General features: G+C 49.0%; 1 long non-coding RNA gene across 1 annotated transcript; it reads right to left on the bottom strand.

The window, feature by feature from the left end:
• Nucleotides 1-1680: 1680 nt before the first annotated feature.
• Nucleotides 1681-21825, bottom strand: LOC119962665. Its single transcript, XR_005459928.1, has 3 exons — nucleotides 21642-21825; nucleotides 9599-9715; nucleotides 1681-1916 (listed from the first exon to the last, which is right to left on the bottom strand). It is a non-coding gene; the product is annotated as an uncharacterized LOC119962665 (long non-coding RNA).
• Between the last annotated feature and the right edge of the window lie 505 nt (nucleotides 21826-22330).

The raw sequence follows: 22330 nt of genomic DNA on the forward strand, positions 1-22330 counted from the left end.
CCTTCTTTTAACAAGTCTTCTTCTCACCCTTCTTTTCTCAAGAGAAAAGAGATGCAGCCTGTCAATCCTTTCCTGAAATGTCTGCCCACACATTTCTGGCATTATCTTTGCACATCACCTCTGCCTGCCTGTCATTTTTTTAATACGGCGAAGACTACCCCACGAATGACCAAACCGAGGTTTGATACAGGTTTAACATAACTTCCCTACTTTGCAATTCTATAACCGTAATGTTCTTGATCTTCCATTAGCACTCTCTGTAACTCTGCCGGAGGTGCGTGAAATTAGTCCAGGTGATTTTTACCATTCAGTACTGAAGATAACATATTCTTTTGTTCAATTGACAAAATTACTATTTTCTGTATTTGAGGTGCATTACTACCTAGTCTGCATATTTTCCTCTATCTGGTTTGCGATTTTACCAGACATGTCCTTTGACAGCACCTTCCATATTCATGAATTCTAACATCACCATCTGGAAGGACAAGGGCGACAGATAGCTGAAATCACCACCACCTTCACGTTCCCCTCCATAGCACACACGGCCCTGACTTGGAAATATATCGCTGCTCCTTCACTGTCGCTGGGTCAAAATCCTGGAACACCCTTCCTCAAGGCACTGTGATGTACCTACACTACATGGACTGTAGCGGTTCAAGAAGATGGCTCATCCCCCATCTTCTCAAGGGCAATTAGGAATGGGCAATAAGTGCTGACCTCGCCATGTGTGGAGACATGTGTTCAAATCCCACCATGGCAGCTGATAGAATTTAAATTCAATTAATAGAACCTGGAATTGAAAGCTCATCTCAAAAACAGTTTAGTAGCCGCGGAGGAGTACGGAAAGGAGAGTCAAAACCAAGGTTTATCCGAGAAGAACGTAACAGTCCCAGTCGAGACTACTCGGCTCCTAGCTGGATCGGCCTTTATTGTACTGAGTTCACTAGTCTGCTGACGGGCCTCTGCCCCTCAGCGAGGGAGCTTGTACTCCATGAGGCTCACGGAGAGATGAGACAGATCATCCCCGTGGGTCATGTGGGGGTTAATAATAATAATCTTTATTGTCACAATTAGGCTTACATTGCAAGAAGTTACCGTGAAAAGCCCCTAGTCTCCACATTCCAGCAGCTGTTCGGGTGGAGAGGGAGAATTCAGAATGTCCAAATTACCTAACTGCACATCTTTCAGGACTAGTGGGAGGAAAACGGAGCACCCGGAGGAAACCCACACAGACACAGGGGGAATGTGCAGACTCCGCACAGACAGTAACCCAGCCGGGAATCGAACCTGGAACCCTGACCCTGTGAAGCCACAGTGCTAACCACTGTGCTACCGTGCTGCCCGGTTATAACAAATGGTAACCATTAAACTATCATTGATTGTTGTAAAAACCCAACGGGTTTCATTAATGTTGTGTAGGGAAGAAAATCTGCAACCCCTGCCCGGTCTGTCCAACATGTGATTCCAGACCCTCAGCCATGTGATTGACTGTTAACTACTTTCAAGGGCAATTAGTGAATGCTGGCCTTGCTACTGATGCCTGACTACATCTTATGAAGGAATAAAAAAATCGTTTTTTAGGCTATATGCGTATTTAGCTCAGGCTCACATACCGAATGAGGAGAGATTGCGGGATTTTCTCCAGATCAGTCTTTCAAATATAATTCAATAAATAAAATATTGAGGTTGATCTGATGCTGTTTACTCTTTTGTTTGACTTTTACAGCCAGTTATATGGCTCTTGACATAAGATTGATTTGAACGAAGCCGTTCTCCTGGTTAGGAGTGTCACTCAAGAGCAGTGTGATCACACATACATCACTTAATACTTTGGGTCGATCTGGGTCTGCACTCCCAACCGAAAAAGCTCTGTGCCAGGGAGTGAGATCTTGCTGAAAAAACCATCCACTGAGATCCTGTTAGAATAAAATTATGTTGAGACATGAGTGGCAAAACAAAATTTTCTGTAAATTCTGGTCATTTAACAAGTCATTAGTTTAATAGCCAATAACTCTATTGGTTTCAACCCAGCCTCTTCCGTTATGCAGGCGTGCTATTGTTGGCTTATTCTTTATTCTCTCCTTTTCTTTTGGTCTGCACTCTTCGCTGATCCACCAGTTCTCTTAAATCCTCCTTTCAGCTACTAACGGACCCTATTTTACATTTACAACATGCCCCTCTATTTATTTCTGGTTTCAAGCATTCACTCAATTTGTTTGTACCTTGTTGTGAACAAATCTCACTGGTTTGTGCCTGAACTGGAAGGAGTGGGGGAGGGGTGGGAGGAAAGAAGGAAACAGCTACACTGATCCCAACGCGCAGAGGCACATCTTCGTCAGCTGATGATAGAGACTCAAAACCCGAAGACTGGTCTCAAACACGAAGAACATTACAACCTAATCATTCTGGGTCTCCCAACTGAGAGACAAACCTAGCAGTGGGAGCTTTCAAAGAAAAAAAGCCCACATCACATTTGATTAGAAAATGACACACAGGTCCTGTAGGCTTGCACAGGGCTGTAAACGGTTTTGGAGATACCTTTGGAAAACAGCAGTAGAAATCTTTATACCTTGCTTCCAGAAAACATAAATTACAGCCTTCCATCATCATCACAGCGTTTACAAGTTTAACAAAAAGACGAATTTTCCAAAAAAAACACTTGAAAACAACAAATGTGTTGTAATTTGAAAATAAATGGCAAAAATAAAACCTTTTTTTTGTAAATCAGTAGACAGGAGTACAATTTTTATATATACGCCTCGTTAAATCTGCTGCAGCTGGAGGTATCCATTGTAAATTGAGATGTCTGAAGAGCTTTGCTAACTTTAAACACTGGGTTGATGGGGAGGGACCTGTCCTCCCAGAGACGTGAAAAGCAATATTTATTTGTGTTTAAACTATCACTAATACCAAACCTTTATTTTAGTATGTATTTGGGGCTATTTCAGAACCTATTTAATGAATTGCTTTCCAGCGCACTATTGGAAGTCAGTGATTGATACTGGTCAGTTGGTCACGTGACAAAAATTGATCAGTGCAGGCTGCAATTTAGAGAAAGCTCTCTCGACAGTTGGTTGCTAGGCAACTGTAGCCTTTGGTCAGTAGTGGTCAGTTAGTGTGTGCAAATAACCTTTGTCCCAGAGTGGCTGGTTGGGCACTGACCTCTAATCTATATATTTTTTTATATACATGCGGAGGGAGATAGGTTAAATGCTTAAGGCATCATTTTCCTTTTCCCATTTGTGCCAATTTTCAAAAAGAACTGCTTAACCTTTTAAGCAAAGAATTTTACAGCTCTTCTCAGAAAACAAAATGGATTTAGCCCTTCAAAATATCGTGAGCATCTTCAACGATGATAAAATGAGCAAGTATCATTGGTTTTGCTGGGATATAAAGATTAGTCTTCAGGTTGAAACTGTATAGAATAATAAATGTTGGCAGCAATATATAACTGAACGTGAGGGTTTAAAATATACAAAGGAGAAGTTTGTGAAATTCATAGCGTCATCAGTTCTAGCCTTGGAGTCTTTATTCTTTAAAATGTATGTGCTACTAATTGTTTCTGAAGAAAAGAATGCACACATGCTGTCTACATCCCAGAAAGCTGCAGAAACCAACAGCAGCTTGGTTTGAATCTGATAAAGAAAACCATGTCACAAGGTGAGGGTAGATAAAGAAGACCATTCAACCAATCGCTGCTAATTCCACAAAATATAACCTACCTTCCCCCATCGCAGCAGCTAATTGTCTTTTATATAACTCCATGTTACTGTCCCAGGTCAGGACTTTCATCAGAAGGGCAGCACGGTAGCATTGTGGATAGCTCAATGGCTTCACAGCTCCAGGGTCCCAGGTTCGATTCCGGCTTGGGTCACTGTCTGTGCGGAGTCTGCACATCCTCCCCGTGTGTGCGTGGGTTTCCTCCGGGTGCTCCGGTTTCCTCCCACAGTCCAAAGATGTACAGATTAGGTGGATTGGCCATGATAAATTGCCCTTAGTGTCCAAAATTGACCTTAGTGTTGGGTGGGGTTACTGGGTTATTGGGATAGGGTGGAGGTGTTGAACTTGGGTAAGGTGCTCGTTCCAAGAGCCGGTGCAGACTCGATGGGCCGAATGGCCTCCTTCTGCACTGTAAATTCTATGATCTAATTGATGTTGCTATTTCCACTTGGTGAGAAGTGATTTGGTCTGCATTGTTTTTTGTGTTGCTGATCCTCCTAAACACGGGCACTTAAGATCAAATGAAACTCCAAGTGATGCAATGGAAGGATAATGAAGATAAAACTGTCATCACAGCAGCAGATACGTTGCCCCGTTATACTTCTTCCTGAGTCCTCTGCCCAAAGGCAGGTCCGAACGCCGTAATCTCCGCCATGGTTAGGGCAAGGAGGCAGGCCCGCTTTTCAATGGCAGCATTCATTTTTACATGCACGTTGTAGCCTGGAGCAATGGATAATGGCGATAGAAGCTCCAGTTTCTTTCCCTCACATGGCTGACCAGGAATCTCTCACTCACACCGTACCTCATTGGGCTTTGAATTTGGAGTCTGGACACACATGAAACAATCATTATCTTCTCTGTGAGTTTTGCCCGGTGAATCTTTCTTTTCTCTTTCGCTCTTTTACTATATGAGAGCACAGGGGGTTCCTCCTGTGTTTTGGGTGTGTGCAAATAAACCAACCCTTTGAGTTCATGAATTTGCTGTGGGTTATTCATAGAAGTTGGATCACACCAAAACCGAGGTGTTGGGAAATACGCCACGACTTCTAAAGGTGGTTATGGGTGGGTGGAGATTCAAAAGGGGGGAGGGGAATCAAATACCTTTCTGATTGCGGATAGATGGTGAGAGGAGAAATCAGGGCAGTAAAAATTAACCCATCCTGTTGGTAACAGCCTGCTCAAACCTTGTGCTACTGGGTGCTATAGACCTACTAACCAATCTGTGTCTTGACCTCTGACCATTAGTAATGGAACGTCGGGCCCATTGTACTATATGGGTGCACAAACAATGACAATGGCTGTCAAATGGCAATGGTAATTTAAACCATTAGCAGGTTGTTCCATTTGTAGTGTACAATAGTTAATACAGAGGAGGTCTGGTTGTGAAGTGGTAGCGTCCTTGCCTTTGAGCCAGAAGCCCTGGGTTGGAGTCCCACTCCCAGGACTTGATGGCCAAGGAAGGAGCATTTATAATGCGGTCAAGCAGATAGAGTGTGTCAACCTGTAAATCCTTCCAACACACCAATGTTTGGTGGTAAGATTGAGAGAGACCCTTGGTCAGCCACACTTGATATGGAGTGGCGTCCCTCAAGATATAAGCCCCTGGCAGCAGACTAGCAAACTGTTCCAGGAGTGTTTCACTCCAGCGTCGGAGACCGCTCCTCGCCCCCTATTCTCTCCCCCCCACCCCCCCCACCCCCCCGGGGGGGGCTAGGAGCGGCAGTGCGTGAATCTTGGGCGGCGGACCTTGACGCTTGCCTCAAAGCGGCGCGCTGAGAATGACGCGGCCGGCGGCGCCTAAGTGACATCAGCCGCGCATGCGCAGGTTGGCCAGCGCAACCCGCGCATGCGCAGTTGCCGTCTTCCCCTCCGCTGCCTCGCAAGACATGGCGGCCTGATCTTGCGGGGCGGCGGAGGGAAAAGAGTGCGTCTCTTAGAGACGCCGGCCCGACGATCGGTGGCCACCGATCGCGGGCCAGACACCTCATGAGCATGCCCATGTTGCTCGATCCTCCCTCCGCCCCCCTCAGGCCCCACACTTATCGGTCGCGCGATGTTCACGCCGGCAGCGACCAGGTGTGATTGACGCTGGCATGAACCAGTCGGGTTCGTCAGGCCGCTCGGCCCATCCAGGCCGGAGAATCGCCGGTCGGCGTGAGAATTTTGGGGGGGGGGGTGGGAGAATCGCGTGGGGTGCCAGGGCGGCATTTCTTGATTCACCCGGCCCTCCCGCATTTCTCCTCCCCTGACATGGGGAGCGGAATCGCGCCCTATGTCCCCATGCCGTCGTGAAAACTGTGGCGTTTTACGGCAGAGAAACTGGCATCAAAAGACCATAGATTCACAGCCTTGCAGGGGGCCAGCAGGCAACTGTCATGGAGCCCAGCTACTGATACGGTCCCCACACGTCCGGGTCAGAGGCCACGCATGCGCGCGGCAGCCTCCAGCGGCCGCGTTGTGCTCCATGGCGAACACAGACCGCGAACCTGGACCGCAAAAATAGAGCCCCCGATCAGCTGCGCGCCCGACTAAGCCGCCTGCACAATAAAAGCCCAGTCTCAAATGACTGTGGCGGTCAGCAGCCGCCTCGCGAGTGTCCCGAATGGCAAGACCAGATTAGATCCATGCAGTTGGGAATTCGGCCGGTCGGGGGTGGAGAATAGTGGGGCGGGCTTCTGGGAATGGCCTCACATGGTGGATACGCTGTGTGGCGGGGGGCGGGGGGGAGGTGCGCGGAGAATTGCCAAACCGGCGGCGGTCCCGATTTCATACGGGGAACTAGATTCTCTGCCCCATCACCGAACTCAATTTCAGCATCGGGGTGCAGAGAATCCAGCCCCTCACCTCCCCAGGCTGAAAAACAAATTATCCCTGCAGCCTGAAGAAGCACAATAACCCCCAGGACTTCCCAAGTCAAAAAACATTCCTCTGATCAATTTCATCTGCTGTTTCCTCGAAACAAAAAAAAATCCTTTGTAAAAACATGACCACTGCAGTCAAACACGCTTTTAACCCTTTTAACTACAAGGACTTGAGTAATAAGGATAGGCTGGATAGGCTGGAACTTTTTTCCGTGAAGAGGAGGAGGCTTCGGGGTGAATTTATAGAGGTCTATAAAATAATGAGGAGCTTAGATAAGGTAGACAGTTGACATCTTTTCCTAAAGGGAGAGGAGTCTAGAACTGGAGGGCATAGATTTAAGGTGAGAGAGGAGAGATACAGATGAGACCAGGGGCGAAATTCTCCGACCCCCAGCAGGGTCGGAGAATCGCCTGGGGCCGCCTAAAATCCCGCCCCCACCGTGGCAGAGATTCTCCGCCACCCGGGAAGTGGCGGGGGCAGGAGTCTCGCCACTCCGATCAGAGAGGCCCCTGCGGTGATTCTCCGGCCCAGATGGGCCGAAGTCCCGCCGCTGGGAGGCCTCTCCCGCCGCCGAGGTTTAAACTACCTCTGTAACGGCGGGATCAGCGGCACGAGCAGGCCCCCGGGGTCCTGGGGGGGCGGGGGGCAATCGAACCCCGGGGGGTGCCCCCACGGTGGCCTGGCCCGCTCAGACTCCGGGCCAGTACCCTGGCTGCACTATTTTCTTCCGCAGCCGCCACGGCCTCCGCCATTGCGGAAGCGGTAGAGAACCCCACATCGCGCATGCGCCGGCAATGACGTCAGCGGCCAGCTGCCGCTGACGTCACTGCCGGCGCATGCGCGGACCGGCGAAAGCCATTCGGCCAGCCCCGCTGCTGGGGGCGCCGGTTTTTTGTGCCGGTCCTCTGGTGGCAACCGCTCCGGCGCGGGGCTAGCCCCCAAAGGTGGGGAGAATTCCCCACCTTTGGGGAGGCGCAACCCCTGAGTTGTTGGCGCCACTCCCCTACTTCGGGACCCTCCGTCACGCCGGGTAGGGGAGAATGCCACCCCAGAGGGGAAATTTCTTCACACAGAGGGTGGTGAGCGTCTGGAATGGGCTATCAGAGGCAGTATTAGAGGTGGATACAATTTTGTTCTTTAAAAAGCAATTAGACAGTTACATGGGCCGTGTGGGTATGGAGGGATATGGGCCAAATGCGGACAAGTGGCACTAGCTTAGTAATAGAAACTGGGCAGCATGGACAAGCTGGGCCAAAGGGCCTGCTTCATGCTGTAAACATACATGACTCTGTAACTCTTAAATTATCCCAATATTTAGAAGCCAATATTCCTAAAAATCCTCCATTTGTCACACTGAGTGGTTTGCCACATCATTTCACAGGATGTATAAGAGTCAACCACATTTCTGTGGGACTGATGTTACACATCGACCATTTTAAAATGTTTTTTAAACTGTAACTAATGACCAAAAACACTATTAACTAAACATTGGGGGTGATTCAGCAACCCCGGCGCAACGGGTGAATCGAGTGAGAGCCCCAAATTGGGGTCCACCGCAAGCACTGGGCAATTGCGAGTCACCTGACTACCTGCGCCCAGTGCGGTTTGTATCTGTCCCAGCCCGGATTCACCCGGCGCCCGGTACTGCCTCTGGGAGACCTCGCCAGGTACCGATTAGTACTGGTCCACACCAAAGTGGACCAGGTGCCACCGCACATGGGGGGGGGGGGGGGGGGGGGTATCTCCCAGGCCATTGGAGACCCCCGGGTGGTCGGAGCAGGGCAGGGTGGTACCTGGAACTTCCTCTGACACCTGGTCAACTCGGAGCAGTGAAAATTGAGCCCAGTGGAACAAGGCTATTGTCAAATCCTTAAGCCGGCATGAGAAAAAAAGGCTATGCAATCGCTAGGCAGATACATAAGGAAGAAGACCATAGAAGGAAATGTTTCAGTGGAGTTGCCACACAGATTGGCAATGGAATGGATCTATTGCTTTCTGATTAACTGGAAGAATCCTCTCTTGCTTAGTTCTGTGAATCACAAGCTACAATTTTGAAGTTTATAAGATTGTTATCGTTTGGGGCTTTGCATGTAATTTCAGGTATAATGAGCTGTTCTGAAGTCTGTATGACAGCAAACCTGGGTTAAATAAAAACAGAAAATGCGATAAACTCAGCAGGTCTGACAGCATCTGTGGAGAGAGAAATAGAGTAAATTTTTTGAGTCTGCATGGCTTGTCTTCAATAAACCTAGATAGTTTGATAGTTAGAAATCAAAGAAAGGTTTAGATTGTTTTATTGGGAAGAAAGTGCAAGGTATTTTGACTTGAAGACAATGGCAACAGCTTTGTGTTAACAGCGGAGACTATGCCGGAATTCTCGGGCATTTCGCTGGTGGCGGGATTCCCTGCTTCTGCCAGCAGCCCACCCCGCCTGCGTTTTCCCGGTGGTGTGCAGTGTGTCCAACATTGGGAAAGCAGTGCTCTAACTACAAAAAGTTGAACCACTTTGCACACAGGGGTTTTGCTGGAAAGAGGAAAAGCAAACCTGTCAAGGTGGTTGCTGGAGAGATGTTGGAGGAGGTTTCTGACAAATCACTCAACACCCTAGATTGGGTTGGCATTGTCAAGTCTCAAGGAAACAAAACTGTTTGTGATGATTGACATGATGATTGTGAAGTGTCAGATGGACACCGGTGCTATGTACAGGATCATGAGATTCAGAGACATGTGTGACGTTGCTCAAGACAGTGACCTGAAAATGAAGCTGTTGAAGGTAACGTTGAGGCTATCTGATGGAATGATGCTCACCCCAAGAGGACAAACTGAGCTGAGAGCCCAGTGCAATGGGAAGAAAGACAATCTGCAGTTCCAGATAGTAGACACAGAGCAAAATACACTCATCTTCGCTGAAACAAGTCAAACTCTTGAACTGGTAACTCGCCACATACCAGAAGAATTTTGCAGTGTTTCACATGACACCAAAACATTAGCTGCTGAATAGATCCTGATAACTTACAAATATGTTTTCACAGGTCCTGGATGTCTTCTTGGTGTCCATCACCTTGAAGTAGATGAGAATGTGATACCAACTCAGCATCATCCATGGAAATTTCCAGCTGCCTTCAAGTCCAGCCTGAAAGACAAGATAGAGGAGTTTGGAAAGATGGGAGTGATCGGGAAAGTGACAGCTCCCACAAAATCTATTAACAGTGTGCTAACAGTGAAAAGGCCTGGAAAGTGGAGAGTGTGCATAGATCCAAAGGACCTCAAAAAACCTTTGAAGAGATCTCAATGCGGCATACCAACCATTGAAGAAAATTTGCCACAACTTACCAACACAAAGATCTTTGCTACCCTAGGTGCAAATGATGGATACTAGCATGTAAAGGTAAATGAAAGCACCAGTTTCCTGACTATATTCTGGACACCATTTGGAAGGCACAGATGGTTGTGCGTGCCGTTTGATTTCTACTCCTTTGGAAGAGTATAAACTCAGACACCATGAGATAGTCAATGATCGTCTAGGAGTGGAAGTGATTGTGGATGATCACCCAGTCTATGAATGTGGAAATACCTTGGAAGAAGCCATCGCAAACTATGATTAGAATCTCGTGAATCTGCTAGAGAGAGCTCGCCACATGATGCTGAGGCTGAACAAGAAAAAACTGCGATTGAACTTGACTGAAGTCAATACACCAGTCATGTACTGACAGAGAAAGCACTTCAACCTGATCATGATAAGGTGAGCGCTGTAGCAGAGATGCAACTACCAGCAGATGTGAAGGTGGCACAAAGTTCTTGCCCAATTACGGATCAGAGTATGTATGAACCTTCATTCAAGCTCACCAAAAAATATATTCAGTGGCATTGGTTCACAGAACAAGGAGCAGCTTTTAATTAAATCAAACAACTGGCAACAACTATGTTAGCGAAACAGAACTTGGGCAACCCTCATGCAACAAGGTACAACCAGTTGCGTTTGCAAACTGAATGCTAGCCACAGATTGAAAAAGTGGGACTAGTTATTGTCTTTGCTTGTGAGCATTTTAATCTGTACCTGTTTAAGAGAGACAAAGTGATGGTACAGACTCACCGCAAGCCACTTCAAAGCATCTTTCTCAAACTGTTTCTATCAGCTCTGAAGTGCCTGCAAAGGATGTTACTTCTTTTGCAGAGATATTATTTGAAAGTGAAGTACAAGCAAGGGATTTAAATTTTACCTGCCAACATGCTGTCAAGTGCTACGCTCCCTTCGAGGGCAGGTGATCATGCTAGTACAGAGTGTGAAATCCTTCACAGTCAATGAGAAGCAACAGCACAACATGTTCTGGAGCTCATCAACCCAGCAGATACATCAAATCAAACAGACAAGCAATTCACTCAGATTAACTCACTTAAGGGCAGCACAGCGGCACAGTGGTTAGCACTACTGCATCACAGCACCAGGGACCCAGGTTCAATTCCGGCCTTGGGACACCGTCGGTGTGGAGTTTGCACATTCTCACCTTGTCTGCGTGAATTTCCTCCGAGTGCTCCGGTTTCCTCCCACAGTCCAAAGATGTGCAGGTTAGGTGGACTGGCCATGCTAAATTACCTCTTAGTGTCCAAAAAATTAGGCGGGGTATCGGCGGTGTGGGCCTAGGTAGGGTGCTCTTTCAGACAGCCGTTGCTGACCCGATGGGCCGAATAGCCTCCTTTATAGGGATTCTATGAGATCCAGCAAACTATGCAATGAGAGCAATTCTCCAAGTGCAGCAGGAAGTAATGATTAAAGGATGACTTGAAAACTTTCTATAAGAGAATATTGTGCATACAGAGATGAAGTGATTGCTCAAGATAGCAATTATACAAAGGAACTAGAGTCATTATCCCCAAAGAGATGAGAAGAGAGTTGTTAAAGCTCATCATGCAAGCCATCGTGGAATTGAGTCTAGTCTGAGGAACAGAAGAGAAGTGCTCCACTGGCCAAGCATGAGTAATGAGATTAAGAAGCACATCAACCAGTGCATTGCTTGTAAGGAACATCAAAATAAGCAAGCTAAAGGGCTACTCATAGCATCCCAGAAAAGACTTGAAAGAATAAACAGTTATTTCTGTTTGGTTATGGGTCATTGATAACATAGAACATACAGTGCAGAAGGAGGCCATTCGGCCCATCAAGTCTGCACCGACCCACATTAAACCCTCACTTCCACCCTATCCCCGTAACCCAATAACCCCTCCCAACTTTTTTTATTTTGGACACTAAGGGCAATTTAGCATGGCTAATCCATGTCTTTGAACTGTGGGAGGAAACCGGAGCACCCAGAGGAAACCCACGCAGACACGGGGAAAACGTGCAGACTCTGCACAGACAGTGACCCAGCGGGGAATCGAACCTGGAACCCTGGCGCTGTGAAGCCACAGTGCTATCCACTTGTGCTACCATGCTGCTCTAATGATGTTGGTAACTTGTAACTGAAAATGGTAGTGCTTGCAATTTGTGTTTTTTTCATGAAAAATGGAATGTTTGGAGAAACATTTTTTGAGTACTGCGACCAGCCATAGTCATGGAGCCTCTGAGGTCAACTTTGGTACGACAAAGAATTGAGGCAGGACCTATTTCAACCACCACATGGGACAAATTGAGAAGTGTTTTGTAAAAGTCCAGGCAGCAAGTTTCACTCGCGACACACTTGGCAATATAATTTGCAAAAGAATTCACATTAGACGAGCTGCCAATATAGTCCTGAATCTGCTTAATTACTTTATATGTGTCGACAAAGACAGTAACCCTCCTGCCTCAACCTGCCCTGTTTCTTGCTGCCCTTTGCTGACTTTATTCTCTACTTTCTTGGATCTTGAACATATCCAATGACTGGACGTTCCACAGCCCTCTGGGATAGAGAATTCCATAAAGCTGTCAATCAGGCAAGATTTTTCCCTTCTCCCCCAGAAATGTCAACAAAGTAAAGACTTTTATGGGAGTCTGAGTTCTCAGCTAAGCATATTTAATGGATTTAAATAAGCTCTCGAAAATCGTGTTTGAACAAACATTGAAAGAAAACTGGAAGCTTCATTCAATAATGGAAACAAGGCCCCGGACAGGTGCCGGAATGTGTGGCGACTAGGGGCTTTTCACAGTAACTTCATTGAAGCCTACTCGTGACAATAAGCGATTTTCATTTCATTTTATTGCTTTTTTACCACGTAACTGTGAAGTCGTACTTATAAATAGAGGCATAGAGTACAAATGCAATCAGTTATGATCAACCTTTATAAAAAGCAATGATTCAACTGTGGTGCAAAAAAGATGAACAAGAATGGTTCCAGAGGTGGGGACTTCAATTGTGGTGAACAGATTGGAGAAGCTGTGATTGTTTTCCTTAAAGAAGAAAATGGGGCAGGGAGATTTGATAGAATTGTTCAAAATGACGTTCAACGTGTGGACCAGGGTTGATAGAGAGAAATTGTTGTCAAAATTCAGAAGACATTGATTTAAGATCATTCACAAATTCCAGTACCAGCCTCCCCGGACAGGCGCCGGAATGTGGAGACTAGGGGCTTTTCACAGTAACTTCGTTGAAGTCTACTTGTGACAATAAACGATTTTCATTTCATTTCATTTTTCATTTCATGAACCAGTAGTGAATTGAGGAAAAACATCTTTAAGCAGCAATTGGTTTGCATCTAGGAATTCACTGTCTAAGGGCGTGGTGGGGACAGATACAATTGTGCCTTTCAAGAAGGAATTGGATAAGCACCTGAAGTGAAAATAAATTATGGAACTGTGAGCAAAGGACAGGCAGTGGGGCGAGTTGATTTGCCATTGCAAATACTGACAGGCGTATGGCCTGCTTCAATAATAATTTTTTTAAAAGTTTTTAATCAGAGATTTTCATTTTATAAAATACAAAATAGACAAATCTGAACAAAACAAATACAATTTACAAAGACAAGCATTAAAACTAACCCCCAAGTCCCAGACCCCCTTGCCCCACATCCCCCTTCCCCATTTTTGATGTAAAATGTTCTTTATTGGTTTTTCATTTTCAAGGTTGTTTAGTGACACAATTGTTACATAGTGATAAATACTCCTAGTAGCCTGTACATATTTACAAACTTTCAATTTGGCTTAGCCATGCGCAAGTGGTAGTGGAGTTGACCCTGTTCAGTGCTTCACTCCAGTGTCCCACCCTAGCTCTTCCTCCCATATTTCTCTTATCTCGTACAGTGGGGAGGGTGCCTTTCCCAACAATTGCCCATACAGGATTCTGCAGTTACACCCCCTCCCCCCCCCCCCCCCCCCCCCCCCCCCCCAAATTGCCCATGTCCAACAATTCTAATAATCTGGGTCCCGGTGCTCGTGGGTATGCCTCCATTTCCCTATGGAGGAAGTTTTTGACTTGCGTGTGTTATAACTTGTTCCCCCAGTCAGTTAAAACCTCTCCATCAGTTCTTCTAATGTTGTCAGTCTATTGTCCATGTAGAACATGTAGAAATCACTGACTGTCAGCATACCCCTGTCCTGTGTCCATCTTTTAAAGGTCACGCCCATTCTGGCTGGTGCAACCGATGATTATTGCAGATGGGGGCTGTAGTGGACATTTCAGTCAGACCAAAGTGTTATCTTAATTGGTTCCACATCCAGAGTGTGGCTATTACCACTGGGCTTGTTGAGTGCTTGGCTGGTGGGGATGGGAGCACTGACGTGACCAGCGCCCAGAGGGATGTCCATTCTCACCATTCTGCTTCTGGTTCCTTTACCCATCCCCTCACTCTTTCTGCTGTGGCTGCCCAGTGATAGTATTGCAGGTTTTGGAGCACTCAGCCTCCCATGCTTCTCAATCTATGCAAGTCTTTTTTGGGGACTCCAGTTCCACAGTGATGTGCTTGACCCTTAAATGCCTTCAGAGATGGGTGATAAATGCTGGCCCAGCCTGTGATGCCAACAACCGATGAACGAATAAAAAACAAAATTTCACTTTTGCTCAGATTGCATTTGTAGCCCGAGAAGGCCCCAAACTCTTTCAGAAGCAGTATGGTCCCTTCTATGTCACTTTGGGGGTGTGCAAAGTAGAGGAGCAGGTCATCCACATAGAGCGTGACTCTGTGCTCTCTGTATCCTTTGTGGATCGCTCTCCAGTTTTTTGCCGCACTGAGTGCGATTACTAGTGGCTCGATTGCCAGGGCAAATAATAGGAGGGACAGCGGGCATCCCCACCTTGTGCATCTGTGCAGCTGGAACTATTTCGAGCTGGTGGTGTTACTTCACATGCTCACCATGGGAGCGCTGTACAGACGTTTCACCCATGCTGTGAACCCTGCTCCAAGCCCGAACCATTCTCTGAGGTACTTCCACTCGACCCTGGGAAAGTCATTTCTGCATCCAGGGAGATGATCACCTGTGGTGTTCTCTCCCCAGATGGGGTCATTCTCATGTCTAGCAGGCGCCTGATGTTCGATGTTAGCTGCCTACCCTTAACAAAGCCTGTCTGGTCCTCCACGACTATCTCTGGTATACAGTTCTCCAGTCACCTGGCTTGGATTTTGGCCAGTATTTTCGCATCTACATTGAGCAGCGAGATGGGTCTGTAGGATCCATATTCTGTTGGGTCTTTGTCTTTCTTAGGAATCAGCGAGATTGAGACTTGTGCTAGCGTTGGAGGTAGGGTGTCCCTTGCTAGCGAGTCTGTGAACATCTCCCGCAGATGCGGGGCCAGTGTCTTCACAAATCTTTTATAGACATCCGCTGGGAATCCATCTGGTCCCAGCGCCTTCCCTGCCGATACAGAGTTTGATGCGCTAACAATTGCACACAAATCTCGACTCGGTACAAGAGAGGCTTTATTACCGTGAGATGTTATTCCGTCGGCTGCAGCTGTAGAATGGCAGCTCTGGGGAACTCATGAATATTTATACTGCTCCCTGTGGGCAGAGCTAGCCGGCAGGGGCTTACCGGTAAACCTGTAATACAGGTACTGCTGTACATCCCTTAATACAGGCACACACATATATATATACAGTGATAGATCACCACATTCACCCCCTGTTAAAAATGAGTCCGAGGGCAGCACAGTGGCCTAGTGGTTAGCACAGCTGCCTCACGGCGCTGAGGCCCCAGGTTCAATCCCGGCTCTGGGTCACTGTCCGTGTGGAGTTTGCACATTCTCCCCGTGTCTGCGTGGGTTTCGCCCCCACAACCCAAAAATGTGCAGGTGAGGTGGATTGGACACGCTAAATTGCCCCCTTAATTGGAAAAAATAATTGGGTAACCTAAATTTTTTTTTTTTTAATGAGTCCGGCGGGGGTGACGTGAAACTATTATACATTAGCGTGATTTATTTATAGAGGGGGAGGGGGAAAAAAAAGTGTCCATCTTGCAACCGGGTGCCCGTCACAGGTTGAGTCGGACCAGCGGTTGGACGGTTTGTTGAGAGCGACGCAGCAGTGGTGGCGACGTCTGCATAGGCGATATCGGCATCATCGGTGCTGGCGGTGTTGGTGCTGGCGGTGTTGGTGCTGGCCAGTGGCTGGATGACTCCGGGAGCGTGCCAAAATCTTCCATGTCCTCTGGTGTGGGCAGGGGAACGAGGGATGAACCTGGTGGGGCTGAATTCGGGGGCGCTGGGGAAAAGGAGGGTGGCGCGTTGGTAGGGAGGAGTGTGGGCATGGGATCGGCACCTGAGGGAGCCAAGTCCCTGAGCGAGACTGTATCCTGGCGGCCGTCGGGGAACTCCACGTAGGCATACTGGGGGTTCGCGTGGAGCAGGCGTACCTTGTCCACCAGATGGTCTGCATTGTGGAGCCTGACATGCCTACGAAGTAGGACCGGCCCTGGAGCTGCGAGCCAAGTCGGGAGCGACACCCCGGATGTAGACTTCCTGGGAAAGGCAAAAACACGTTCATGGGGTGTGTTGTTAGTTGCAGTGCACAGCAGTGACCGAATGGAGTGGAGTGCATCAGGGAGGACCTGCTGCCAGCGAGCGGCTGGGAGGTTCCTGGACCGTAGGGCCAGCTGGACGGCCCTCCATACCATCCCGTTCTCCCTCTCTACCTGCCCGTTTCCCCGGGGTCGTACTGCTGGAGGCGATACCCCTGCTGAGCAGGAACTGACGCAGCTCATCGCTCATGAATGAGGATCCCTTGTCACTGTGGATATAGTTGGGGAAACCGAACAGAGCGAATATGGAATCAAGGGCCTTGATGATGGTGGCAGAAGTCATATCCGGGCATGGGATGGCGAAGGGGAACCTCGAGAATTCATCGACCACACTAAGGATGTAGGTGTTGCGGTCAGTGGAGGGGAGGGGCCCTTTGAAATCTACGCTGAGGTGTTCAAAGGGGCGGGACACTTTCACCAGGCGCACGCGGTCTGGCCGGTAGAAGTGCGGCTTGCACTCCGCACAGACCTGGCAGTCTCTGGTCACTGTCCGTACTTCCTCGACGGAGTAGGGCAGGTTGCGGGCTTTGACCAGGTGGTACAACCGAGTGACCCCCGGATGGCAAAGGCTCTCGTGCAAAGCACGGAGCTGGTTCACTTGTGCGCTGGCACATGTACTTCGGGAGTGGGCGTCTGGGGGCTCGTTGAGCTTGCCGGGGCGATACAAGATCTTGTAATTATAGGTGGAGAGCTCGATTCTCCACCGCAAGATTTTGTCGTTTTTGATCTTGCTCCGCTGCGTGTTGTTAAACATGAAGGCTACCGACCGTTGGTCAGTGAGGAGAGTGAATCTCCTGCCGGCCAGGTAATGCCTCCAATGCCACACCGCTTCAACGATTGCCTGGGCCTCCGTTTCAACAGAGGAATGTCGAATTTCGGAGGCATGGAGGGTGCGGGAAAAGAATGCCACGGGTCTGCCTGCCTGGTTTAGAGTAGCGGCAAGGGCGATATCTGAAGCGTCGCGGTCTACTTGGAAGGGCAGTGTCTCATCTACTGCATGCATCTCGGCCTTGGCTATGTCTGAGCGAATACGGGCGAAGGCCTGTTGTGCCTCGGCCGTGAGGGGAAATTGCGTGGACTGGATCAGTGGGCGGGCCTTGTCCGCGTATTGTGGGACCCACTGGGCGTAGTAAGAAAAGAACCCCAGGCATCGTTTGAGAGCCTTGGGGCAGTGGGGGAGGGGAAGCTCCATGAGGGGGCGCATGCGGTCGGGATCAGGCCCCAGTAGTCCGTTTTGGACTACGTAGCCGAGGAAGGCTAAGCGGTCTGTGCTGAATACGCACTTCTCCTTGTTATAAGTGAGGTTGAGGAGAGGTGCGGTGTGGAGAAACTTTGCAAGGTTGGCATCATGGTCCTGCTGGTCATGGCCGTAGGTGGTGACATTGTCTAAGTACGGAAACGTGGCCCGCATTCCATACCGATCAACCATTCGGTCCATTTCTCGTTGAAATACCGAGACCCCGTTAGTGACGCCGAAGGGAACCTTAAGAAATTGATAGAGTCGACCGTCCGTCTCGAAGGCAGTGTAGGGACGGTCAGATTTACGGATGGGGAGCTGGTGGTAGGCGGATTTCAGGTCAATTGTTGAGAAGACCCGGTACTGTGCAATCTGATTGACCATATCAGATATGCAAGGGAGGGGGTACGTGTCGGGCTGCATGTACTGGTTGATGGTCTGGCTGTAGTCCACGACCATTCTATGTTTCTCCCCAGTTTTAACCACCACCACTTGGGCCCTCCAGGGACTGTTGCTAGTCTCGATAATACCCTCCCGAAGCAGCCGCTGGACTTCGGTCCTGATAAAGGTCTTGTCCTGGGTGCTGTACCGTCTGCTCCTGATGGTGACGGGCTTGCAATATGCGGTCAGATTGGCAAAGAGGGAGTGAGGGTCAACCTTGAGGGTCGTGAGGCTGCAAACGGTGAGTGGGGGTAGGGGTCCGCCGAATTTGAGAGTGAGGCTCTGCAGGTTACATTGGAAGTCCAGGCCCAGTAAAAGTGTCGCACAGAGGTTGGGGAGAATGTACAGGCAGAAACGGTTGAATTCAACGCCCTGTACAGTGAGTTTGACCAGACAGAAACCCCGGATCGGGACAGAGTGGGATCCGTAGGCCAGGGAGATCCGCTGGTTGGCGGGATGGACCGCGAGGGAGCAGCGCCTCACCGTGTCCGGATGGATGAAGCTGTCGGTGCTCCCGGAGTCAATCAGACAGGAGGTCGCGTGGCAATTGATGAGCACCATCGTAGAAGCGGTAGCCAGGTTGCGAGGATGGGATTGGCCGAGTGTCATGGAGGCGAGTAGCGGGTGATCGTCCGAAGAGTCCGTAGAGTCCAATGAGTAGCGGCAGCGACCCGGGTCCCGTGGTCCAGTCCCTAGGGGAGGACAAAATGGCGGCGTCTGAAGTACCTGCGGGGAAGAAGATGGCGGCGCCCATACAGCGCACGTTGCGGGGGCGGGGCAAGATGGCGGCGACCATGGAGCGCACGTTGCGGGGTGGGACAAGATGGCGGCGCCCACTGATCGCACGTGGAGTCGGAGGAGGAAGATAACGGCGCCCATGGTGCGCACATTGCGTGGGCAGCAAAAGATAGCAGCGCCCACTGATCGCACGTGGACTGGGGGGGAAGATGGCGGTGCCTACTGGTCGCACATGGCCCCGGGAGCAGCGGACGGCAGGGCCCATTGCGCGATCGGCTGAGGCGAGGGCGTGAGTTCGGGCACGATAGCGGCAACTGCGCGGGCCTGACACACCGCTGCAAAGTGGCCTTTCCTGCCACAGGATTTACAGGTCGCGGCGCGGGCCGGGCAGTGCTGGTGGGGGTACTTATGCTGGCCGCAGAAGTAGCAGCGGGGACCCCCAGAGTGCGTGGTGCAGCGAGCAGCGCAAGCATACTGCGCGGGAGCGGCCCCAGTCGGGAGGGTCGGTTGCGGGGTCCACGAGGGGTACGATGGTAGGATGGGTGGGCCGCACGGCGGGCGGGGTAGGATTGCACGTTATAGGAAGTGGCCGTCATAGAGAGCGCTAAAGTCTTTGTCGCCTCAAGATCGAGCACGGCCCCTTCCAGCAGTCGTTGCCGGATGGGGTCCGATGCAATACCCGTCACAAAGGCATCTCGCATGAGGAGATTCGAATGTTCCGTAGCCGTGACGGCCTGGCACTCGCAGTCCCGTACTAGAGGGATAAGGGCCCGCCAGAAGTCCTCAATCGACTCACCCGGTTGCTGGACGCGAGTGGCGAGTACATGCCTCGCAAACAGAGTGTTCGTCGACTGGGCGTAATTCTCTTTGAGAAGCTCCATGGCTCGGGCGTAGTTCGGCGCATCCTGTATCAGCGGGAACACGCTGGAGCTCAACCTTGAGTATAAGAGTTGAATTTTCTAAGCGTCCGATGGTGTAGGGTCCGCTGAGGTGATGTAGGCCTCGAAAACAGCCAGCCAGTGGTTAAAGTATTTTCTGGCATTCGGCGATTGTGGATCCAGCTGCAGGCGATCGGGTTTAATTCTGATGTCCATGACGTGGAAAATCTCACGGTAATAAATTGATGCACTAACAATTGCACACAAAGACTCAAATCGGTACAAGAGAGGCTTTATTACCGTGAGATGTTATTCCTTCGGCTGCAGCTGTAGAATGGCAGCTCAGGGGAACTCATGAATATTTATACTGCTCCCTGTGGGCGGAGCTAGCCGGCAGGGGCTTACCGGTAAACCTGTAATACAGGTACTGCTGTACATCCCCTAATACAGGCACACACATACAGTGGTAGATCACCACAGAGTTGTTGCTCTCCATGACTTCTCCCAGTTATAATGGTACTTCCAGCCCCGTTTCCTATCCTCCCCCACAACTGGCATGTCCAGTACACCGAAGAACTGCTTCATCCTCAAGATCCCTTGAGGGGCTCGGAAGTGTACAGCCCTTGGTAGAAGGCCTCAAATGCATCATTGACCTTTTCCGGCTCTGCTACCTGTGTGTCTTTGTTGTTTCTAATCTGTGCTATTTCCCTCGTGGCTGTCTGCTTTTTCAGTTGGTGAGCCAGCAGGTGGCTGGCTATGTCTCCTTGTTCATAGAAGGTCCCCCATCTCTGGTAGAGTTGGTGCACTGCTTTCCTCATGGAGGGCAGGTCAAAGCCCATTTGTAGGTTTTTCCTGTCCTCCAGAAGCTCTACGGTCGGGGCCACAGAGTACCGTCTGTCTATCACCAGTATGGAGTTGACTAGCTGTTAGCTAGCTGCCCTCTTTTCCCTAGCTCTACGTGCTTTAAAGGCAATAATCTCACCCCTGATCACAGCCTTCAGCCCCTCACAGAACATGGAAGGTGAGACCTCCCCATTCTGGTTATTGGTAATAGACCCGCCTATGGATTGTGATATTTTCTGTTACCGTGGACCAGGACAGATGTTTGGTGATGTGCACACCTAGGAATTTGAAGCAGTCAAACATCTCCACCTCATCTCCACCGCAAATGAAATCAAGAAAAAAGCAGATTTTTGAATAATAATTTTGTTTCATTCCTGAAAAACTAATGATGAATTAAGGACTGGAATTCACAAAAGTTAACATACGCAAGGAAACAGTGTTAGTAAACATTTGGGCAGTATTTGGACAGATCCCCAAGACCTAACTGTTGCAGAGTTTTACAGAAGTGGATGAGGACATTTCAGGTGCTTTAGCCATGATCTTCCAAAACTCTCTAGATTAAGGAATTGTCTCTTTTTAGATTGTAGGATTGTCAATTTAACTGCATTATTCAAAAAATGTGAGAGAAGCCAAGATATTATCATGTCAGTTGCGACTCATTTGGCAGCATTCTCACTTTTTTCATAGAATCAGCACAGTGCAGAAGGAGGCCATTCAGCCCATCGAGTCTGCACCCTACTAGGCCCATCACCCACTCTATCCCTGTAACTCAATAACCCCACCTAACCTTTTGAACACTAAGGGGCAATTTAGCATGGTTATCCACCTAACCTGCACAACTTTGGACTGTGGGAGAAAACCGGAGCACCCGGAGGAAACCCACACAGACACGGGGAGAATGTGTAAACTGCGCACAGACAGTGACGCAGGAATCGAAACCGGGTTCCTGGTGCTGTGAGGCAACAGCACTAACCACCGTGTCACCCTGTTTTTTTCTCACCTTCTGAATCACAAAAATCAAGGCTTACACTCCAGTGAATTACTGGGGAGGTGCGACACTCTCACAGGTGCCATCTTTCGGATGAGACATGAAATCACGGCCCTATCTGTCTGCATTGTAGGACGTAAAGGATTCCAAAGAAGAGCAGGGGAGTAGTCCTGGTGTCTTGGTCAAAGGTGTTCTCCTAGAATGATGAGGAAGATAGAGAATATAATGAAACAAACAAGAAGGTTTTAAATGCAAGTCAAGTGAATTCTTCAAGTGAGACCGAGGCCAAATACAATAAATTTAAAGGGGAAGTCACGAAGAAGATGCAAATAGCAAAGAGAGGATATGATAATAGAGTGGCAGCTAACATTAAAGGCAACCTAAAATATCGTCTACTGGTATGTAGATAGCATGAGGTGAGGTGGGGCGTTTTTAGGAACAAAAAGGATGGTATATCCTTGTGATGATATGATCTGCATACTCGTCTGCCATTGGGCCAGAACGTCGGCTTACCATTGGCCCTGGTCGGTCATGTGCCTCTCGACCGATTGGCCGAGAGGCTGAGTTAACCACGCCTCTATCAACGAGGTATAAATGCTCAGAAGCCTGACGATCGTTCCTTTCCACTGTAGACGATCGCCAGGCTGTGTTCTAGTTAATTAAAGCCTGACATTGGTAAATCACTCGCCTCGCGTGCAATC

Source organism: Scyliorhinus canicula, chromosome 3, assembly GCF_902713615.1.
Source record: "Scyliorhinus canicula chromosome 3, sScyCan1.1, whole genome shotgun sequence".
NCBI classification, from domain to species: Eukaryota; Metazoa; Chordata; class Chondrichthyes; order Carcharhiniformes; family Scyliorhinidae; genus Scyliorhinus; species Scyliorhinus canicula.